General features: G+C 38.9%; 1 protein-coding gene across 2 annotated transcripts in view; it reads right to left on the bottom strand.

Moving 5' to 3' along the window:
• The window catches only part of LOC131953814 (lachesin-like), a 98,375-nt gene extending 77,676 nt beyond the window's left edge, over positions 1 to 20,699 (bottom strand). For both annotated transcript variants that reach the window (XM_059317187.1, XM_059317188.1), the window contains exon 1: positions 20,624 to 20,699. The gene's annotated coding sequence lies outside the window, so the exon portion shown is untranslated. The remainder of the gene's footprint in view (positions 1 to 20,623) is intronic.
• Positions 20,700 to 21,290: the final 591 nt, after the last annotated feature.

Genomic DNA, 21,290 nt, shown 5'->3' with positions numbered 1-21,290 from the left:
ATGGAATAAAATATTACGCACAGAAACGACATGTTAAACGTTACTATCAAAGCAATTAGATAGGCTACTCACTGAGACTATAAGGTGTTCAGCAAAAGCCGTCCAAATTCTTCTTCTTTGTTCTAAATTGTAGTCAGAGTTTCTTCCAGGAATCTCTTCGGGGGGGGGGGGGGCTTGCGAAATTTTTTTACCGCCCCCTTTCCCGAACGAAATGAAATTTATATAATTTATATAGAAAATATAAACTTTTAACTGTGTCCGCCCCCCCCCCCCCCCCCGAAGAAAGTCTTACACCCCCCCCCCCCCCGAAAATTTCAAATTTCAAAGTCTGGAAGAAACACTGATTGTAGTGTTGAAGTAGGTAACCTCCAACATAATTAAGTATTCAGTCATATGGTACCTTGACTCTGATTTCATCCTGCTCTTTTCTATTTACTTTCGCTTCTATACCTTTGTCCACCCAAAAACAATCTGCAAGGCAGCAGTTGTTTCATTTTTGAGTTGTTATTTTTTTCCCTTTACAAACCTAACCCTACTACAAATTTCAGACAACGTTTTAGATACCCATCTCCTCGTTATGTATTTATCTTATACAACTTAAACGAAAAACGCGCCCAGCAATCGATAAAAGAGTGCGGATCGAATCCCCAGAACACAGAAGTTATAGCCCATAAGCTCATTAAAACCTGACAGACTTCTCCAGCATACCCGTGGTGGTCATGCCAGGGACTAACCATGTTAAACGTCTTCTCATTTCCCCCGGGTGCCTAAACTCTAAAGTCTCATCTATTAGAGTGAGGGTTCTCAAACTGCACTCAGAAAAGTCTCATCGCTCTATGAAGTTGGTCGTAAAAGTTGTATTTCTTATCTGTTAAGGCAGTGCTTCTCAAACTATACTCTGAAACGTCTTATTTCTTAACTATACTATTTTCAGTGGATTATACCTGAAACAGCATGTCTTTAAAGATTTAGTCACAAAACCTAACTTCTTGTCAATGATTCTCAACCTATACTCTGAAACGTCGCATCTCTTTAGCACGTCTCTCATAAAACTTCATTTCTTGCCTGTTAAGACAGTGGTTCTCAAACTATACAAGTATAAGTGGATTGTACCTGAAACGTCATATTTCTTTAAAAATTTGGTCACAAAACCTAACTTCTTGTCAGTGATTCTCAAACTATACATCGCTTGAGTAGATATTTTTTAAAAACATCTAATATTTTAGGAAGTAGGACATAGAACCTAAATTAATGTTTCGTTCTATCATGAGATGGGATGCATTACAAGAATGTTTGCCAAAATGCAAATCACATTCAATAAAGCAGTAGTTCTCGAACTTTCCGAGGAAGCTTAAAAATTACAGTTTTTTTGACATTTTAGAACCAGTTGACCTCCAATAAAATAATGATTCCCAAAATTCTTAACTCTACCATTAGACAGTGACTCTTCAAGAAAGTGATTATAAAATTCTAATTTATTTTTCCAAAAAAAAACAAAACAACAATGATTTCTAAAGAAAAGATGTTCAGAACCATCTTATTTGCCAATAGACAGCATTTCGTTGAAATCTAACATATTTTCAAAAAATGAAGCGGTGCTAAAAAAATTAACTTAATTTTCGAAAAAACAAAATGATGTCGAAGAATCTAAACTACTTTCCGAAAGACAGTTAAAACATCCAAGCACATTAAAGGAAAATTTAAATAACTACTATATTCCCCTCCTAAAGTCTCATCCATAACCGTAATTAATCACCATCACAACCAACAACGCAATAGTTTCTAAATTTGCAATAATACCACGAACGTAATTTTAAAAATGTAGCTGACTACATTCACTGACACAAGGCGCCCCACTGCCCTTCATGACATACATTCATTGACAAAAGGCGCCCCACTGCCCTATACTACATACATTCACTGACACAAGGCGCCCCACTGCCCTTCATGACATACATTCATTGACAAAAGGCGCCCCACTGCCCTATACTACATACATTCACTGACACAAGGCGCCCCACTGCCCTTAATGACAAACATTCAATGACCCAAGGCGCCCCACTGCCCTTAATGACATACATTCAATGACCCAAGGCGCCCCACTGCCCTTAATGACATACATTCAATGACCCAAGGCGCCCCACTGCCCTTAATGACATACATTCATTGACAAAAGGCGCCCCACTGCCCTTAATGACATACGTTCAATAACCCAAGGCGCCCCACTGCCCTTCATGACATACGTTCAATAACCCAAGGCACCCCACTGCCCTTAATGACAAACATTCAATGACCTAAGGCGCCCCACTGCCTTTTGTTACATACATTCAGTAACGTAAGACGCCCTAGTTCCCTCTATGTAAGTAACCACAATAAGCTTTTCCAGCTGAAAAGAATCACAAGACGAAGCTTGTTATTAATATTGCAGAAAATATTTTATCACAAATCTTGATTATTTTTAATACATAACAAGACATATTCCGCATACAAGTTGTTTTTTACTGACTTAAATGCTTCTATCTAATTTCTTTGAATAATTTACCATATCGTTTTACATTACAAATCGGCATAACAAATAAAAATAGATAATTGCTATTTGAGACGGGTGAATTATAAATATTCAATATTTCTTTGCAGAAAGCAATCAATCTAAGTTGTTGTTTTTTATAAATTATATGACTGCTCTTAAAATTTGTCAATTATGCATTAAATTGGCGAACTGCTATTACGATATTTAAACATGTGCTAAATAAATACATTACATATAGTTAATAAAATGTATACACATATGTATATATATATATGTATATATATGTATGTATTTCATGTGTGTGGTTGTGTTTTATGTGTGTGTGGATTTTACAGCTATGAAATGAGCTAAGAATCCTCTAAAAAAAAACAACTTTCGAATGTCTAAAATAAAATATATTTTTTCTCTTTCTACATCCACAGTGAATATTTTCTCTTTCAATAAAAATTAGAAAATAAAAGTTGAGAATAAAATAAAGCCACCATATTCCTGCTGGGGGTTTAGGGGAGATAAATAAATAAGCAACATTAATCCCCGGATGTGGGGATGCCATATCCGGTCAATGAGATCTAGCCTTGGGGTAAAGGGCGATAATATGTTCGACGCTTAAGTCTGTGACAAGGGCAGGAAGCAGGCATGAATGCTGGGATTACGTATATAATAGTACTTAGAATGTCTGGTTTTTAGGCACAAAACAACACAGATAAAAAACGCCAATGTATCGTTAAGAATATTTTGTAGAGAAGACTTGTATACAAGCAAAACACGTATAATTTATTTAACCAGTCTACCCAAGACATTATAGATTCAGGAATGCAATAACATGTTAGATCATTAGCCCATTCATTAGTGGCTGACCTTTTCTCGACGTGCATTGAAGTCAGACATGCCCGTGTATTTAGCCTAATTAGAAATGCCATTAACACGGGGTTTAAGCCACTATTCAGCCATGCGGATTAATTAGTCGGTTCAATCAAGGGAATGAAGTCTGCGAGACGGCTAAGCCGTGTGGTGTCCCTTGTGTATGTCTGTTAACACATGCTAAAAAAAAACGACCATTACCCTTACCTAAAGGGTTAATAATAATCGACACGCAGGAATGCGAACATACATACACCGACACAGACAGATACATGCCGACTTTTAATACATGTAGAACAGGATTTGTGGCATCAATAACATTTAATTCTTCGGTTTTATGCGTCGCTAGCGGTAATTACGGTAATTTGTTTTTTTATATACCGATTAGTGCAATGTGTGAAACGAAATGTAAACAACTTACACGTGTTTGAAAACGGTGTTAGAATGTAGTGTTTAAAGATGTGATGATCTGAACAATATATTGGCATCTGAACAAGGGATTATCTTATTGTCTGAATAATTTGTAGATTTTTTCCAAAGATTGTCCGATCTATAAATTTGATTCCATGAATGACTAAGCAGTCTATAGGTTTGGTAAGTAAAGTTCCTCTTCAGACATAGCGATCCATTGGCAATCATTTGTCCTAGGATCATATGTCCTGATATCATTTGTCCTGAGATCATTTGTCCTAAGATCATTTGTCCTCAGATCATTTGTCCTGAGATCATTTGTCCTAAGATCATTTGTCCTGAGATATTTTGTCTGAGATCATTTGTCCTGAGATAATTTGTCCTGAGACATTTTGTCTGAGATCATTTGTCCATGGTATCATATGTTCTGATATATTTTGTCCTGATATCTTTTGTCCTTGAGACAATGTGTCCGTGAGACCACTTGTCCGTGAGATATTTTGTCTGAGACATTTTGTCTGAGACATTTTGTCATAAGATCTGGACCTCCCATAGAAGGAAACGTCGAGACTATCAAGGACCAAGAGATGTATAAAGAATAGCACATTCTACTTCTCTGTTGTTTATCGTTCTTAGTGCAAATCGGTCTAATATGTATACATATTTCCCATTGAGCATTACCCCAATACCGACTAAAAATAAAACACGAGTATATCAGGCTACATCCAAGTCGAGCCACTAAAATAGAAAAAAATACCGAGGTGATATATTGGTCTAGATTCATTGCGTCTCACGTTTATCTGCCAGCAGATTAGCTTTAAACTAGATTAAACGGGCTGGACCCAGGACTAGTAGGCGTTAATCATCATCATACCAGAGGGCGCCCCCCCCCCTCCCTTCCCTCCTTCACGGGGCAATGAAAATCGTTACTCTCGCGTGTTGAGGGTACCTCTGTACGAGGCTGGTCTAGTTTCTCTCGCGTGTTGAGGGTACCTCTGTACGATGATGGTCTAGTTACTCTCGTGTGTTGAGGATACCTCTGTACGATGATGGTCTAGTTACTCTCGTGTGTTGAGGGTACCTCTGTACGATGATGGTCTAGTTACTCTCGGGTGTTGAGGATACCTCTGTACGATGATGGTCTAGTTACCTTCTGGTGTTGAGGATACCTTGAATACGAGGCTGGTCTAGTTAAGGATACCTCTGTACGAGGCTGGTCTAGTTTCTCTCGCGTGTTGAGGGTACCTCTGTACGAGGCTGGTCTAGTTACTATGGGGTTTTGAGGGTACCTAGAGTACGAGTGGCTGGTCCAGTTACTCTTGGGTGTTGATGATGACTAGAGTACGAGTGGCTGGTCCAGTTACTCTTGGGTGTTGATGATGACTAGAGTACGAGTGGCTGGTCTAGTTACTCTTGGGTGTTGATGATGACTAGAGTACGAGTGGCTGGTCTAGTTACTCTTGGGTGTTGAGGGTACCTCTGTACGAGGCTGGTCTAGTTACTCTTGGGTGTTGAGGGTACCTTGAGTACGAGTGAGTAGTTTCGTGGCGGAATTTATTACGTCGAGTGTGGGTAAGTATGTAGTCAGGTGGATTAAATAATAGGTAGGTTATGTTGTGGTTAACGTTTTAGTGATGAAAGAGGGGGCGGGGAGAGAGCGGTAGAGGGGTGGATGAGGTGGATTTATAGATGAGAGAAATATGAAACATTTAAAGAGCAAAGAGAGAGTGAGAGAGAGAAGGTAGGGGAGTGGTGGGAAGGAGAGATCAAAGTGTGAGGTGAGAGCAAGATAAAGCTTGTGTGTACGAGAGAGAGGGGGTGGGTGGAGAAAGAGAGAGAGAAAGAAAGAGATAGAGAGGAGGAGAGGGTAAAGATAGAGCTAATGCTTTTAAACTACTAGAGGTTATGGATTGAGCCTTATTTTTAACCACAATCGTTGCTGTTGTATTTTTTTCTCTGCGTGTCTGTCATGTTCAATCTACTCTTTAAAGTTGATTGATGGATTCACTTTGAAAGTGCTGAGTTCCTTCTCAGCTTCAGTAAGTAGACGGCTTGTTCGGCTGTGGGGTTTTCAGCAAGAAATAAATGCACCTACTTTTATTAATGGGGAAAACTGCTATATTTTCCCACCTTTTTTTTTAATAATAAGGCACTTTGTTATGCTAATTAAATAATTATAAAGCGCATTAGTTAGAAAATTGATTGGTTATTTAATTAATAGCTTGTAAAGCTTTCTGCAAGACGCCTAACAATTAGGATTAATGTTCCTCTTATATCTCGCCAACTTAATGTATCAAATCTCGTGAGATTTGAGATAAGCGTTACGAGAATACTCGGGACCATCCGACCCCCTATCCCCTTCCCCGACCCCTACTCTGTTGCAGTTACCTGGGCAATCAACCCCAATAATCACGTGGGTACACCACCAGTAGCGCAGGTCGGATGACGTAATGACTCCATTTTGCCGCAGCGAGACTCGGCGTTTCCGTTAGAAGCAGACGATTAGATAAAACGGTCTAGGGGAGACGCGGAATTTGGGGGAGATTTGGGGGGAGGGGGAGGCGTAGAGGTGGGGGAGGTTTAATTTGGTTTTGTTATTTAATTAACAGAAAGAAAATAGCTGCAGCAGCGTTTCTTGAATTGGATGGAAATATCTTTATTTTTACCTCAGCTAAGATGTTTTGAGTTTTATACTTTGGTATAGCCGAGGATAAATTTTAGAGCGAGGATATTAAAAATCGACTGTTTAGCAAATAATTAGTTTTTAAAATCAATTTTTGTTTTGAAAATAGTATTAGATATTGAGACATTATTATGTCTCATGATTCAGTACGATGTTTTTTACAAAAGCCTACTGACTCGTGAGCTTCTATTAGAGCTAGTATGATCTTTATGATTTTCTGGTTAGGTATGATCTTTATGTGTCAGGTATGATCTTAGTGAGTTTCTGGTCAGGTATGATCTTTATGAGTTTCTCACCAGGTATGATCTTTATGTGTCAGGTATGATCTTTATAAGTTTCTGGTCAGGTATGATCTTTATGAGTTTCTGGCCAGGTATGATCTTTATGTGTCAGGTATGATCTTTATGAGTTTCTGGTCAGGTATGATCTTTATGAGTTTCTGGCCAGGTATGATCTTTATGTGTCAGGTATGATCTTTATGAGTTTTTGTCAAGGTATTACTTTTATCAGTTTTTTCCAGGTATGATCTTTACGAGTTTATGGCCAGGTATGATCTTAAGTAGTTTCTGATCACCAGTCGTCACTGACGATCTAGAACCCGCACTAATCTGCAGAGTTTTTAAAGCCGTTCAGTGTCAGACGTATGTCGGCAGTTTACGATATATGTCCTAGTGAATCACTTTAAAACTAGGGAGCATATTTATATTTGACAATGCTAGGTACCTATGGTTCTTACACAACCTGTATCCTTTTACTTTTTGTATCCACTGGTTCAGCCGAATTAGTTGCTATAAAACTGTTATTCTCTAGGCATCAATAGTTTAACCCTGCAATAGTTCTATAAGTACAGTTCTTCTATTTTCAGCACTCTTCTTAAGTGAACGGGTTCCAGTCACGCATCAAGCTACCTTGCCATAACTCCGACACAGTTCCAGTTTAGTGTATATTGTTCTATAAAACTTTGCACCGTGTGTTTACTTACTGTAGAACAACATACACACATTATGGCGGCGGGGTTGTTTCAGAATAACGACCACATCATGCAAGAACCATCAGCAGGGTTTGTTTCTGTGTTGAATCGCACGGTTGATTAAATGAATATCTCTTTGATCTGTGTGTAGACAGTTGTCTCCGCTCACAGATGTCGTATATATAGAGGGGCGAGAACTGGCTCACAGTGATTGCAAGACTCGTTGGTAGAGTTATGGAGCAGAAGGAGACAATAATGCCTATTGTGTAAAACAATTTCTGTATGGTGATATAGAATGTGTGTACAGTGCAAGATAAAACAGTTCAGTGTTTTTCTTATTAGAACGCGAACTTCTTACTATAAAAGTGTGAATTTTATGAAGCTGGTCAAAACCCGAGACGTACCAGGAGAGGGCGGGTGATGCAAGGTAAAAAAAAAAGACTCATTTAGGTAGATTATTGCTTGGCATTACAGACTAATGTAAGTGATTTCTACATCGATTGTCAGACAAAATAGAAAAACTGTTAAATGAAAGGGGGTGGTAAAACTCCCCCTTCCCACCAACCGTTTTCAAATTCAGCGTGAATAACCATGTATACATGGGGGGGGGAGGGGCGATACATTGATAGGACACCCAGAGCGCCGGAAGAAGTTGCTGCGACTCTGGTCTAAACTTGAGGAGGATGAGACGTGGGTATAAAAATAGACTTTGTGTGTTATGAATGGCAAAGGAGGGAATAGAGGAGTGAAGAGTGTGTGAGTTGGTGGGGGGGGGGGGGGGAGAGATATCGGTCGTGGCGTGCAAATTTAAGTGTGTCGAATTTAACGCTTGATAGCTATGGAATGGTAAGGATGTAGATATCAACCCCCCCCCCCCCCCCCCCCCCACCCGCAGCCACAGTCTCTCTGCGCCAATCTAAATGATTGTGTGTATGAGTGTGTAGCCTTAGGTTGCGTGCATGTATTTCCCACGCTGAAAGGTTAGATACTGTGTGTTGTTTGTTTCAGTGTGAGTACTTCAACGTCGGTCTGGTGGTTTTAACAGTGTGGGGTTCAGTTTTGTCGATGCTAGGGTCAAGGTTTTCAAACATTTGAGGAAATATCAAAACTTCAGTGGAAACAAACAAAAGGCGTATAACATTCTTGAAAATGTCATACTCTTTGTCAAGCTTCTAACTAAACTCTATCAGACCTATCATAATATAATCTCACTACATATTTTCTTATTGGCCATTATAATATACAACTTGAGTAGACCACAAAATATTTTTTTTAAAAACTGGTTAACCAAGGTATATTTCTCACTACGTATCTTCGCAAGATAAAGGCACTGAGCGTCTTAGTGTTTTAAATCATGCGCGTAGGTAAGTCTGGATCAGGTGTTGAGATCTTTGTATTTAAAACCTCAGATGTAAACAACACCTGCTGTTATGGCGAGTTCATCAACTTAACCGCCTCGAAATCCTTGATTTTATGCTCGTGGTTTCTCTTAATTAGAAGATGTAATCAGCCAATAGCATTTACACATACTCATTACCTTAAATACATGTTTGAAAGTTATTTTTGACCTTGTCGAAAATCTAAATTTTAAACTCCTCAAAAGTTGTGTTTTCTGGCGTATAATAAAAAATCTTCAAGCTATTCAAGAAAAAAGTAGGTATTTGAAGCATGTCTAAAGTTAAGAATCCAATAAGAAAAGACATCTTTCATATCCAGCTTTTGAAATGAGATAAAGCTTTGGTGGATTAAAGAAAGAAAAAAATATTTTTTTTCAGACATGAGAAACCCTTTAGATGTAGCGATAGACGGTTGCCGTTTTCTGCTGAAAGAGGGGAAAATCTTAATACAATCTACCCATAAACTACGGGGAAGTGTTCGCGGTGCAGAGGTGTAGCTTCTTCCTGCTTTTATCTTGTCGCTCCGAGCCAGATGCACAGACCCTTCGTGGAAAACGCCCCTGCAAAACGTAAAGAAACAACTCCAGGAATAATTGCTCAACGCGTTTTGACGCGGGGGTAGAGATTTTGATGGATGTATTCGTCTTAATGAGAATGACGTAATATGCAGGCTCGTTGCCAGGCGCATTTGGTGAAGTATGTTTTCTAGGGCTATCATAGTTGACGTCAGTTCACTGGGCTAACAATACAGTTAATATAACCAGTGGTACAGTGACCTGTTATGATTGTTGATAGGGTTAGTGGCGCGGGTTTGGGTAATCTAGAGATTAAGTGAAAAGTTTTAACAGGGATTAGTGGAAGAATATTGTCCATGTTTAGATGAATTTCACTTGGTAAAAGAGTTAGATAAGACAGATGTAAACAAATATATGAAACAGCTGGGTAAACACAGGCTAGTTTATAAATAGAAACGGTCATGGCCATCGTTTCCAAATGCCGGCAGTTGCTGAGTTTTTATGCCGGAAGCGGAGGATATTTTACATACATTGTTTAAAACTCCGGCAGCAGGGGATATTTTAAGTGCCGGTGTTTAAGAATGCCAGCAGCCGGGGATATATTAAATGCAAGAGTTTTAAAATGCCGGCGGCCGGTGGTATATGAAATGCAAGAGTTTTAAAATGCCGGCGGCCGGTGGTATATTAAATGCAAGAGTTTTAAAATGCCGGCAGCCGGGGATATATTAAATGCAAGAGTTTTAAAATGCCGGCAGCCGGTGATATTTTAAATGCAAGAGTTTTAAAATGCCGGCGGCCGGTGGTATATTAAATGCAAGAGTTTGAAAATGCCGGCGGCCGGTGGTATATTAAATGCAAGAGTTTTAAAATGCCGGCAGCCGGTGATATTTTAAATGCAAGAGTTTTTAAATGCCGGCAGCCGGTGATATATTAAATGCAAGAGTTTTAAAATGCCGGCAGCCGGTGATATATTAAATGCAAGAGTTTTAAAATGCCGGCAGCCGGTGATATATTAAATGCAAGAGTTTTAAAATGCCGGCAGCCGGTGATATATTAAATGCAAGAGTTTTAAAATGCCGGCAGCCGGTGATATATTAAATGCAAGAGTTTTAAAATGCCGGCAGCCGGTGATATATTAAATGCAAGAGTTTTAAAATGCCGGCAGCCGGTGATATATTAAATGCAAGAGTTTTAAAATGCCGGCAGCCGGTGATATATTAAATGCAAGAGTTTTAAAATGCCGGCAGCCGGTGATATATTAAATGCAAGAGTTTTAAAATGCCGGCAGCCGGTGATATATTAAATGCAAGAGTTTTAAAATGCCGGCAGCCGGTGATATATTAAATGCAAGAGTTTTAAAATGCCGGCAGCCGGTGATATATTAAATGCAAGAGTTTTAAAATGCCGGAAGTCCATGAGTTTTACTAGCTCGTGTCTCTTAACTCCGGCAGCCGTTGAGATTTTGTTCTCCGGTGTTTAAAGTCGGCGTTGTGTTTGGACTGGTCATCGGAATTCGATACCAGGCTGTCAACGAACCGGCTTTCCCGGGGACTTAGTACATCCTCTACCTAATTGTCCCTATCGATGTACTAGCTAAAAATGCCCGGAATAGCCGACGGGTCTTGAACTGGGCATAAGCTTTTTACGTCAGAAATAAACGCGAACGAACTCACCATTAAGATTTGTATAAGATAATAAATAGAAGAATAAACAAACAGGTATTGAGCATGCATTTTAAAATCTGTGTATTTATATTTTGTTATCTAATGTTTAAATCGCTTTCTGTTAGATAACAGTTTTTTCATTTCCTTTTTTTTCTAGATATGGACATTGAAAAGTTATACACGTTTCTTTTCGAGTTTGACATAAACCATAAAAACTGACAAGTAAAATATCAAATGTTTAAACCTCTTTTAAAGCCATAATCTAGGATTTCAAAAAGCTGTTTGAATCAAGTGACCACGCTCCGAGATTATCATTCATACAATTTAACTTAGCTAAAATTTCGAAAATGGGTTCCAATCATGATAAAACACATCCACCTTATAGCCCCCCTTGAACCCAAATGACCAACAATGGACATAAAAATAGTCTGCATAATAAACTTAATTGTAAACTAATTTTCATCGCTCGCCGCAAGTGGTCCTAAACTCTAATTAATTAGAAGCCGTACCCTGCAGTTAAAATACTTATTGGTAGATAGTTTTATGGACGATAGTAAAATATGGCCTTGTGGAAAACGTGCCCGAGTTAATTTACCTCATTCTTACTACACAACAGGAATCTGGGTTTTTGGTTGGTGGGATTAGGCTCTCTTCAATACAGCACGAGTGGTCTAATAGTATTGCTTTATCTACTGCGGATATATTACTTGTGTTTTAATCTAATTATAGCCAGGGACGTAAAACGGAAATCAATGCAGGAATAAAATGTATTGTAATGAAAGAAATTGGGCAGACGGCTGGAAATTGTTAGAGGGTAATAAATGTTGCGTTTTAATATACACGACGGGTTAAGTTAGGAAGTGGGGTGGGGGGGGGGGGGTATAGATTGGGTGGGGGTGGGTTGGGGATAGAATGTGAAGTCTTGGGTTTAATTTGGGTAGATGGTGGGTTAATTGTGTTTGGGCTAGGGTAAGATTGTTGATTTGTTAGGTCGTGTTTTTTTTTTGGGAAGCTTGTTAGTTATACTTTTTTTTCAGGGAAGGGGGTGGGGGATTAGGTGACTGGAGTCTGGGGTTTGATGAAAAGGTTGGATGTTGCTGTTGTGGAGGGGGTATGGTCATGTGATTGGTGGAACAGTTTGCGTTGGAAGCTGGGTGGGTGTGGTTGTGGCTGTGACGGTGTGAAGCGAAACTGTCATAGGTAGTTTACTGTCAATACCGTTAAGAAAAGCTATGTTGTTGTTTTTTTTTTTACAAAAATGTGGAATCTTATGTTTACCAATTGGACAAAAATTGTTATCTAAGAGTGGTTATATGGTGATCAAATGGTGATCATATGGTGATCAAATGGTGATCATATGGTGATCAAACGGTGATACAAGAGACCATTGTCGAAGTTTTTAAACCTCCTATGGGTTTGCTGTGGTGTACAGTGAAATGAAATTGGACGTAATCCCTGAGTGAAGAATTGAACGATTTTTTTAATTGGAGGTTAAGGTGGGGAAAATGTGGGTTGATAATTTGGACAGTGGATTAATTGTTGAAGAAACGTTTAAGTAAGTATAAGAACAAAATAAGGAAGAAATGAGGGTCAAAAGACTAGCTGGAGTATTAAATACGAGCCGACCCGCGGCTATTTAGTTGTTGTTTTTTCTACTTTTCAGTAATTCATAATTTGTGAATTCGACAGTACCAATGCTACCACTGAAAATATTTGCTTTAAAACACTAACACCCCCCTTTACCCCAACCCCTACCCTACATCCCCCCCACGTGAAAGCAGCCTCCTCTTAGTTACCTCCTCTAAGTTTAAAATAGTTTCAAACTAAATTATCTGCCCCTAATAGCCGTCACTAAACCCGGCTTTACAAATGTAAACATTTAGCGTGAACCACAGCTCACCATACCATGTGGGGGGGGGGGGTTAGTGATAGAGAGAAAGAGAGTGGACTGCAAGGCGCGCTTGCAGCTTGTTTTCTAACGTCTCCAAGAAGAGAATTATATATATACGAGCCGACCCGCTGCGTATCATACGCCGCTATTTAGTTGCTTTTTTTCTAATTTTCAGTAATTTATAATTTGTGAATTCGACAGTACCAATGCTGCCACTGAAAATATTTGCTTAAAAACACTAAACCCCCCTCCCCCCCCCCACGTGAAAGCAGCCTCCTCTTAGTTACCTCCTCTAAGTTTAAAATCGTTTCAAACTAAATTATCTGCCCCTAATAGCCGTCACCAAACCCGTCTCTATGATTGTAAAATGTAAACAGCGTGACCACAGCTCACCAGACAATGTGGGGGTGGGGTGGGGGTGGTAGTGATAGTGATAGAGAGAAAGAGAGGGGACTGCAAGGAGGCGCTTGCAGCTTGTTTTCTAACGTCTCCAAGAAGAGAATTATATATGTAGATAGATGTTCAACAGTTGCCTGGTGCGATGTATGTACAAGTAGAAGTCTGATCTGAAACACTGGGTAATGCGATGTAGGTGTTTATAATGTGTGTCTGTGTGTGAGTGTGTGTGTTTTGTGTGTTAGTTTAAGTATGTATGTGTTTGTGTAAGTGTGAGTATATGAAATGTGTGTGCGCTCTTGCGTGTTTGCCAATGTGTGAGTTATAGATGTGCTAGAGGTGACGTAATTTTAAATCTTTTGACATCTGCTTATGTTTTTTATGTCTAGTCAGCACTGAAACTGTACCGGCATTAGACACAAATTAAATATCCGCCACTATAGAAACATCCGCATTCTTTTTTAAATTTTTTAAAAATTTCGACCTTTTTTAACCTTTTACAATCACACACAATTTTTCAGTATGCAGAAAATATGTATTTCAGTATTGGATCCTCATTTACAACTGTTGAACTATACACTTATTACATTACATATAAACCACAATGATAACTAAAAAGATTATTCATTATAAGCCAGCTTTTTTACTAAATCGAAGTTAAAATATATCAAAAATTCTCCATTAAACTTATTGAATAAACGTTTTTTTCCTCCCATATTTTTTCCAATCGTTTCCAAAACTTTGAAGACGTCGTGGGCGAGGGACGTAAATATGTGAAGCTCTGTGTGAATATTTAACGTCTGTTTTGTAGGGCATCGTTCCATTTAGGGACCGCTTGTGGCATGGGTCCAGTTTCTAGTGGGGGGGGGGGGGAGGGAGGGGGTGTCGCGCCACTGTTGAACTGAGCGATTATTTCAAATATTCATTACAGGGTGAGTCAAAATGGGTCAAACCACAGTTAGGATTACCCCAGGGGTTTGAGATAAGGAGCGAGAGAAAGTTCGTGGGGGTGGGTTAGTGGGGGAAGTATTAGGGTAAGGCAGGTTGAATAGGGGGGTAGGGGGGGGGGGGTAGAAATACTCCAGAGGTTTAGTACAAGAAGGGCGATAGAAAATTGGTATGATATGTTTGAGTTTACGCAGGAATGGCGAGGAGGGGGGGATCTTTATGGTAGATGATGATTGCATGAGGGATTATACATAAGTCAAGCCAGCAGCTAATGGGATCTGACAAAATGTCACTTGATAAAAAGAACAAGACGTTAATGAACCACTAAGCTAGATAAAATATAACACATGAGGGAAGGGTCGACGCTTAGGTTACTGTAGTATAGAGTTCCCTTTGAGCTTAGGGGTAGTATTAAGTCAAAGAGTAGGTGTTTATGAAAAGGATTTAGATTAACATTATCCCAGGTTAGATTAAATTTAATCTTATATAAAGTGATAAGTTTAGGGTTCTTAAAGAAATGAAGATAATAAACAGGACACATTACTAATATAAATGCAGTACGGTTATGCTGAGTGTACTGATAGAAGTAGTAAAGCTAAACTAAAAAAATCTCATGTTTTAAAAGTCGAACTATTTGTCATGTTTGCTCTGATGAAACACAAATACCAAGCTAGGTTATAAAGTCGCGTTAAATCACAGTAAAAAAAAAACTTGAAAAAAAAACTAAATCACCAGGAATCAAACTTTTTTTTTCTCCTTTTCTAAAACTAATTTAACCACAGTTAACGTCTGCTGTGCAAACATGGCTCCCCCGCGTCTGTTGGTCAGACGTCGGTTGGAGGGGGGGGGGAGATCAATCGAAAAACAAGGTTTCTCCACCTCCGCCGGAAGTCACAAAAATCGAAGCCATGTTTACACCAAAGAGAGGCTAGCGGACAGTTCTTAATTCGGCTTAATTTCATTGCTTCTTTAAATAGGTCATCTCCATTTCTATTTCTTTTTCATAAATAAGGGTTAGTTTATTGAGCCTGTATATATCTTCAAGCATATCAATATATATATATATATATATATATATATATATATATATATATATATATATATATATATATATATATATATATGTATATATATATATATGTATATATATATATATATTCATATATATATATATATATATATATATATATATATATATATATATATATATATATATATATATTCGTCAAATTCACACCCATTGTCGAAAACCCGTTGTTTAAAAATACAAGACAGAATGTGATGGGGGGAGGAGGGTAGAAATTTGTAGCTCAAGGTCACGTTGACGTCACTTTGAATAGAATGGAATGTTTCTTTTACACACCCGGGCATTCGTGCTTTCAATTTCCTAATTAGGGGCCCATCACTCGGCCCGTCCCTCCCGAGTTTTCCGTCCTACTCCTGGCCCTAGCACCTAAGGCGTGGCCAGACCTCTCCAATTCCCGTCGCGGTCTTCCCCTCTGTGGGAGTGTAATGTGGGGGGACGGGATGGTGTGGCACTGATCAGAGTTGATTAAAATTTGAAGTCTGAAGTGCAACAGGTTGTTAGCGTAAGTGCATACAGTGTACTTTAGTTTTTTTTATAAACGTTAACTTTTATCTTTATTGTGTACTTTACACTTCACTTAGGATGACATTCACGTTCATTGTGTACTTAACGTTACACACAGTTACTTTTTTATTAAAGTTCTACATTTAATATAAGGTAACTTTTATATTTCTGGGGTGCTTTACGTTTCATTTGTTAAATTTTACCTTACGATTTACATACAGCATACAGACTTCACAACTAATTAGGTCTGGTTTGGCGGATAGGATACTTCGCCTGTCAGATTTGAACATTGAGTTATCAAAACAGAGAGAAAGAAATCCAGACCTTTTTGTATGCTTGTTAAATAGTGTGAGTTTGATAATAAAGTCTAAATGTGATATGACATTTCCTAATTTTAATCCATGCCACTACACCGTGTTAATCATTTTTGTCATCACCCATGTCATAATCCGATGTCAGCGTATATAGTCATCACAGTATGTCACCCACATGTCATGTTACAATGTCATCCTACCATACAATTCTAGCATGCCATTTTACAATGCCGTATATATTCCACATGTCAGCATTACCTCGTAATCACTAAGGATGGGAGCGGGGGTGGGGGCTGACTTTAGCCAGAAAAACACTTGCCCCAATGCCATGTGTTTAAAAAAAAAACGGTAACTTTTGTCCGAATGAGGCCATTGCCCGAACGAACGAATGCCTGAATGGGACAGTACCCCGAACAGACATTTCTCGAATACAAATATTTCCAACAATCTACTTGACAGGAAGTCCATAATGGACAACTGTCAGAAAATAGAAAATTGTACACATTATTTAAAAATTAATACTAAAAAAACAACGTATTTGTCTATTTGATAACTAAATGTCATTTTATAATTTGAAATATGTGCTTATTTAGCTTTAATTTCAATATTTCTCAAAAAATATATTTAAATAGTTCTGAATAATTTAGAAACATACAGCTTAAGATCTTCAAGGCAATTTAGCTTAGCATTTCAGACGCTGTTTTATTTTATGGGCGCTGTAGATAAAAAAACAATCCTATTCTAGAGATCTAATTGGATTATGGGAAATAAATATGTTTGAACGGGCGGCTAGATGGAGGAAGATTTATTGGAAGGGGTTGGCTATTGGTTGGAAGGGCTTCAATGTGTTGTGTGAAATATGTGGTGTGGGTTTTCTGTCGTATGTGAAACGTGTGGGGCTTATGTTGTGTGCGATATGTGTAGGGGTTTTCTGTGGTATGTGAAAATGTAATTTTTGTTGTGCGAAATACGTGGTGTTTTTTCTTTGTTATGTAGAAAATGTGTGTGGTATTTGATGTGTGAAATATGTGGTCGGATTTTCTGTGGTATGTAAAATCGTGTAGGGTTTATGTTGTAAGCGATATGTGAAAGAGTTCTCTGTGATACGTCAAAACGAATAGGATTTTTTATGTTTTATGCTTATATGTGTAGTTTGGAACGTTAAATACATTGCTGATATCAAAGAAACAATTTTGAGAAAATCTTGATGTTGCAGTCAAACGCTTAAGACGATTAATATTTTTGTTTCGAATGATAATCTACGTCTTATGTAAATATTAAGTAGTTAACAATATCATTATGTTGATGTGCGAAACATCTTGATGTTGTAACAAGTGTTAAAAATCATCAGGATGGTGTTTTTACTGTTGTTTTTACCTCGTCCTTGTAACTAAGCTTAACTTACGTCTCTCATCGATAGCTCAATGTAACATTAATGTTTAGTTCAAATTAAAGAAATATCCTAGGGCAGGTGTTGTTACTGTATACTTTCGAATATGCTGCAACATTTAGGTTAGATGAATGAACATTTAATTAAATATACGGATATGTAATTATGAGGTTTATTTACAATGATAAACACCCGTATAACCTTGACCGCACGTCTCCGGTCAGTTCCGTTGCTCACGCGCATCATAAAGTACAACCTCATTACGTCCCGTGCGTTCCTGTTTTAGATCCGGATGACAGGATTCTGAGGCCGCGTACGACAATTAGACGGCACCATGCCGCGCCAAGATTCTGCGCAAACACTTAGCCGGCATTCCCTTAATTCAAAGGTTACAAAAATTCCCCGGGAAGAATTGCGGATGGGAGAGGAGGGGGTATACTGTTAACCCTTCTGGAAATGTATTGGCCCGTCGTCAAATTCTGCAAGGAATTTTTTCTTTACTACGCTTCGCGATTCCAATCAAATGCCATTTCTATAAATTGGAACCGCAAATGCCGTCAATTAATTACAGAGGTAACTTTCGTTTAGTGAAACCCCGCGTCGAAAGTTTACGGGAATACCACCCCCTTTGAACCACTTGTGGTTAATTTTAGGACGTATTCCACATTCCGTGAGAAGGGAGAGAATTTTCGAGGAATAGAAGCCAAGATGTTTTGCGTCATTTAGCACGGGGGTGACCTCCCCTTTGTTTAAAATCCCCTCCAGCTTTCGACACACGACACCCATCACCCCCTGCCTGCTGGGGCGCCGGGGTACCGTTTGTGTGGTCTCCGTGATCACACGGCGTGTGGGGAACGTGATCTTTCGCGTGATCTTTAACGTGGTCTTACACGTGAGCTACATCCGATTGAGTCACACAACAACTGAACCGAGTGAGGTACATCTGGTCTTGAAAGGTTGGATTCGACTCTACGCTACGCTTGATTGGTCTGATTACCTCAAACGACTTGGTGACTTCTATCGACCTTGTCCATACACAAAGTTCTTACCACAAGACGTGACCTGCTTGTGCTACCAAATTCCTGTATCTATTTAAGACAGAGTATTGTTGATGATCCCGAGAACTGAAATAACTAAGGTAATCTTCTTTTTCTCCTTGTATTTGGGTCTCTGGGCACCCTTATAACCAGTGCTTTCTCCGGGGTGGGGAGAGCGCTGCACATACCCTCCAGAACAAAAGTCCATTTCCATTCGAAGACAAAGGGTATTAAATGCAACATATATATATATATATATATATATATATATATATATATATATATATATATATATATATATATATATATATACTTTAACTATTCATTTAACTGACCCTCTCCCAAGTTGACGTCGTGGCATCGCTGTAGAGCGCTAGACAGCTAACTCGAAAACCACGAGTTCGAATCCGGGTTTAAGTGAGTACAACGTCCCTGAGTCCAACCAGCTCTGATGGGTAACTTACTCGCGTTAGGGAAAGGATAGACGGTTGGGCATAGTGCTGACCACAGTACCCATTCATATGCCGTGGTCACAGAAACAGGTGAACTCTGCTTCACCTACCACATTGAAAATCAGGTTCTAGAAGGAACTTTACCCCGAAGTTTCAAATGCCCCCACCCCGGAGTAAACAGCCTGAAACAAACCCTGATCTAGATAGGTGGATCATGTATTCGCCCCCCCCCCCCCCCGTCCCCGGTCCCTGTCATCATCTCAGACGGTCGCCTCACCTGCTTAAGACATCTCAAAAGATATCCACCGCGATAAAAACAATTAGATATTTTATTTCTCCAAGGGAAATTAAATCTATCTCTTGCCAAGGTTCAACTTTTGGCACCAATCCTTACCCTGAACTTCAACCTTAATACAATCTTTAACCCGTCACTGTTTTTCTTATATTATTAATTAATTCTGTTCAATATCCACAGCTCGTATCAAACTTCAAAGACTTAACAGATCAACTCCTTCTAATATAAACTTATCACAGATACCATTGAGCGTTATAAACGAGCTGATAAAACGATGTACATGTATCATTCTATCCTGGGCTCCCACGTCACACAGATGAGCCCGACACAGCCGTAATGGCGGCTTTTATTTATAGACCAAACACACGTGACGTTACGCTAGCCAATCTTTTAGCCACAATGTTCCAAAACGATTTATTTATTCAACACATCTTCATCAGAAACACCAGATTTGTGATGCAATCTTTTCTCTCGCCATTACCGCCGCAGCCAATCAGATAAGTTTTAACGAGTTTGGGGGTAGTGGTTGAGAGGGGGGTGACGTGGGGGTGGGGGGGGGGGTGTCGTGTAAAATGGGGAAAATCCGATGAAGCATACATTTTTTTTCCTCTCTCAAGTTTACTAGTCGGTCTGGATTTTTCGTATTGATCCATGTTTTGTGGGACATGCGTGCATGTTGGATCACTTAGGCGCTCGTGTTAAAATACAACATGCTAGGCAAACTTGAAGCGCGTGCCCTGTTGTTTATTTTCTCGGCAAACTCGGCAATTTACAACTCATCTCTGTGCCAGTCAGCTGTTTAAAAGTCAGCTATTTACAACCCAGCTATTTACAATCCATCTATTTACAACACAGGTATTTTAAAAGCCGCCACAACCCCCTATTTACAACATATCTACTTACAGTATAGGTATTTTAAAAGCCGCTACAACCAAACTGTTTACAGCCCCCTATTTACAACCACTTATTTTATTATCTTTTTTTTTTATTTTTTTAAATTTAAAATTTTTTTTACAACCACCTATGTATAAACTTCTATTAAGAACCATTTTTTTCATAACCAACCTATTTTCAACCCAGCTGCTATTTACAACCCACCTATTTACAACTCATCTCTGTGCCATTCAGCTGTTTAAAAGTCAGCTATTTATAACTCAGCTTTTTACAACCGAGTTATTTATAACCAACATTTTTAAAATCCACCTATTAACAACCTACATATTTACAACCTTGCTATTTACAACCCACCTATTTATAACCCAGCTATTTACAACTCACCTGGTATATTTGGTCATGACAGCGAGTTAATTCCCTTCTATTTCAAACTGTGTATCAACTCTGGCCGTTATATCCTGAAGCAGAAAGAAAAAAAAAGTGTCCGATATCGATATCCATATTTCTCCATTACTTTCTCTTTAACCCATTTTAGGCATCAATTTGTTTTACATTTACTTAAACTCTCGCATGCAGTTGTGAAGGAATTTCTTTGCTAGCATCACTACCACATTAAACGTAACCTTGGCCGTAAGGCTAGCTTTGACCTTGACCCTAATCCTAAATCTTGATGTAATCGAGTATCAAAATGATATGCATTAAGGTATCACCAGGGCATATTCGAAGCCGTAGTTTTAAAGTATTTCTACCTTAATCCCAGTTTTAACTTGGACCATGCATCTAATCCTTAATCTATTTTTAACTCTAGTCTAGACGAATCCGTATCCAAACGACCCTAGTCTAGACTGGCCCCCATCAAAACCCTGACCCTAATAACTATTCCGTGAGAAAAAAAAGTAATTCGATACGATACTGCATCGTAATTTTACAGAGCCCTGGCTTGCCTGTTACTACAGTCCCACCCCTTCCACCCTCCCCACCCCAAATGCCATCCTCCCCACCCAAATGCCACCCTCTCCACCCCTTCCACCCTCCCCACCCCAAATGCCAT

The sequence above is a fragment of the Physella acuta genome, unplaced genomic scaffold (genome assembly GCF_028476545.2).
Source record: "Physella acuta isolate Inbredline_101_S28 unplaced genomic scaffold, ASM2847654v3 ptg000955l, whole genome shotgun sequence".
Lineage (NCBI taxonomy): Eukaryota > Metazoa > Mollusca > Gastropoda > Physidae > Physella > Physella acuta.
Note: the sequence above shows the minus strand (reverse complement) of the source record. Positions and strands in the feature narration are given on the sequence as shown.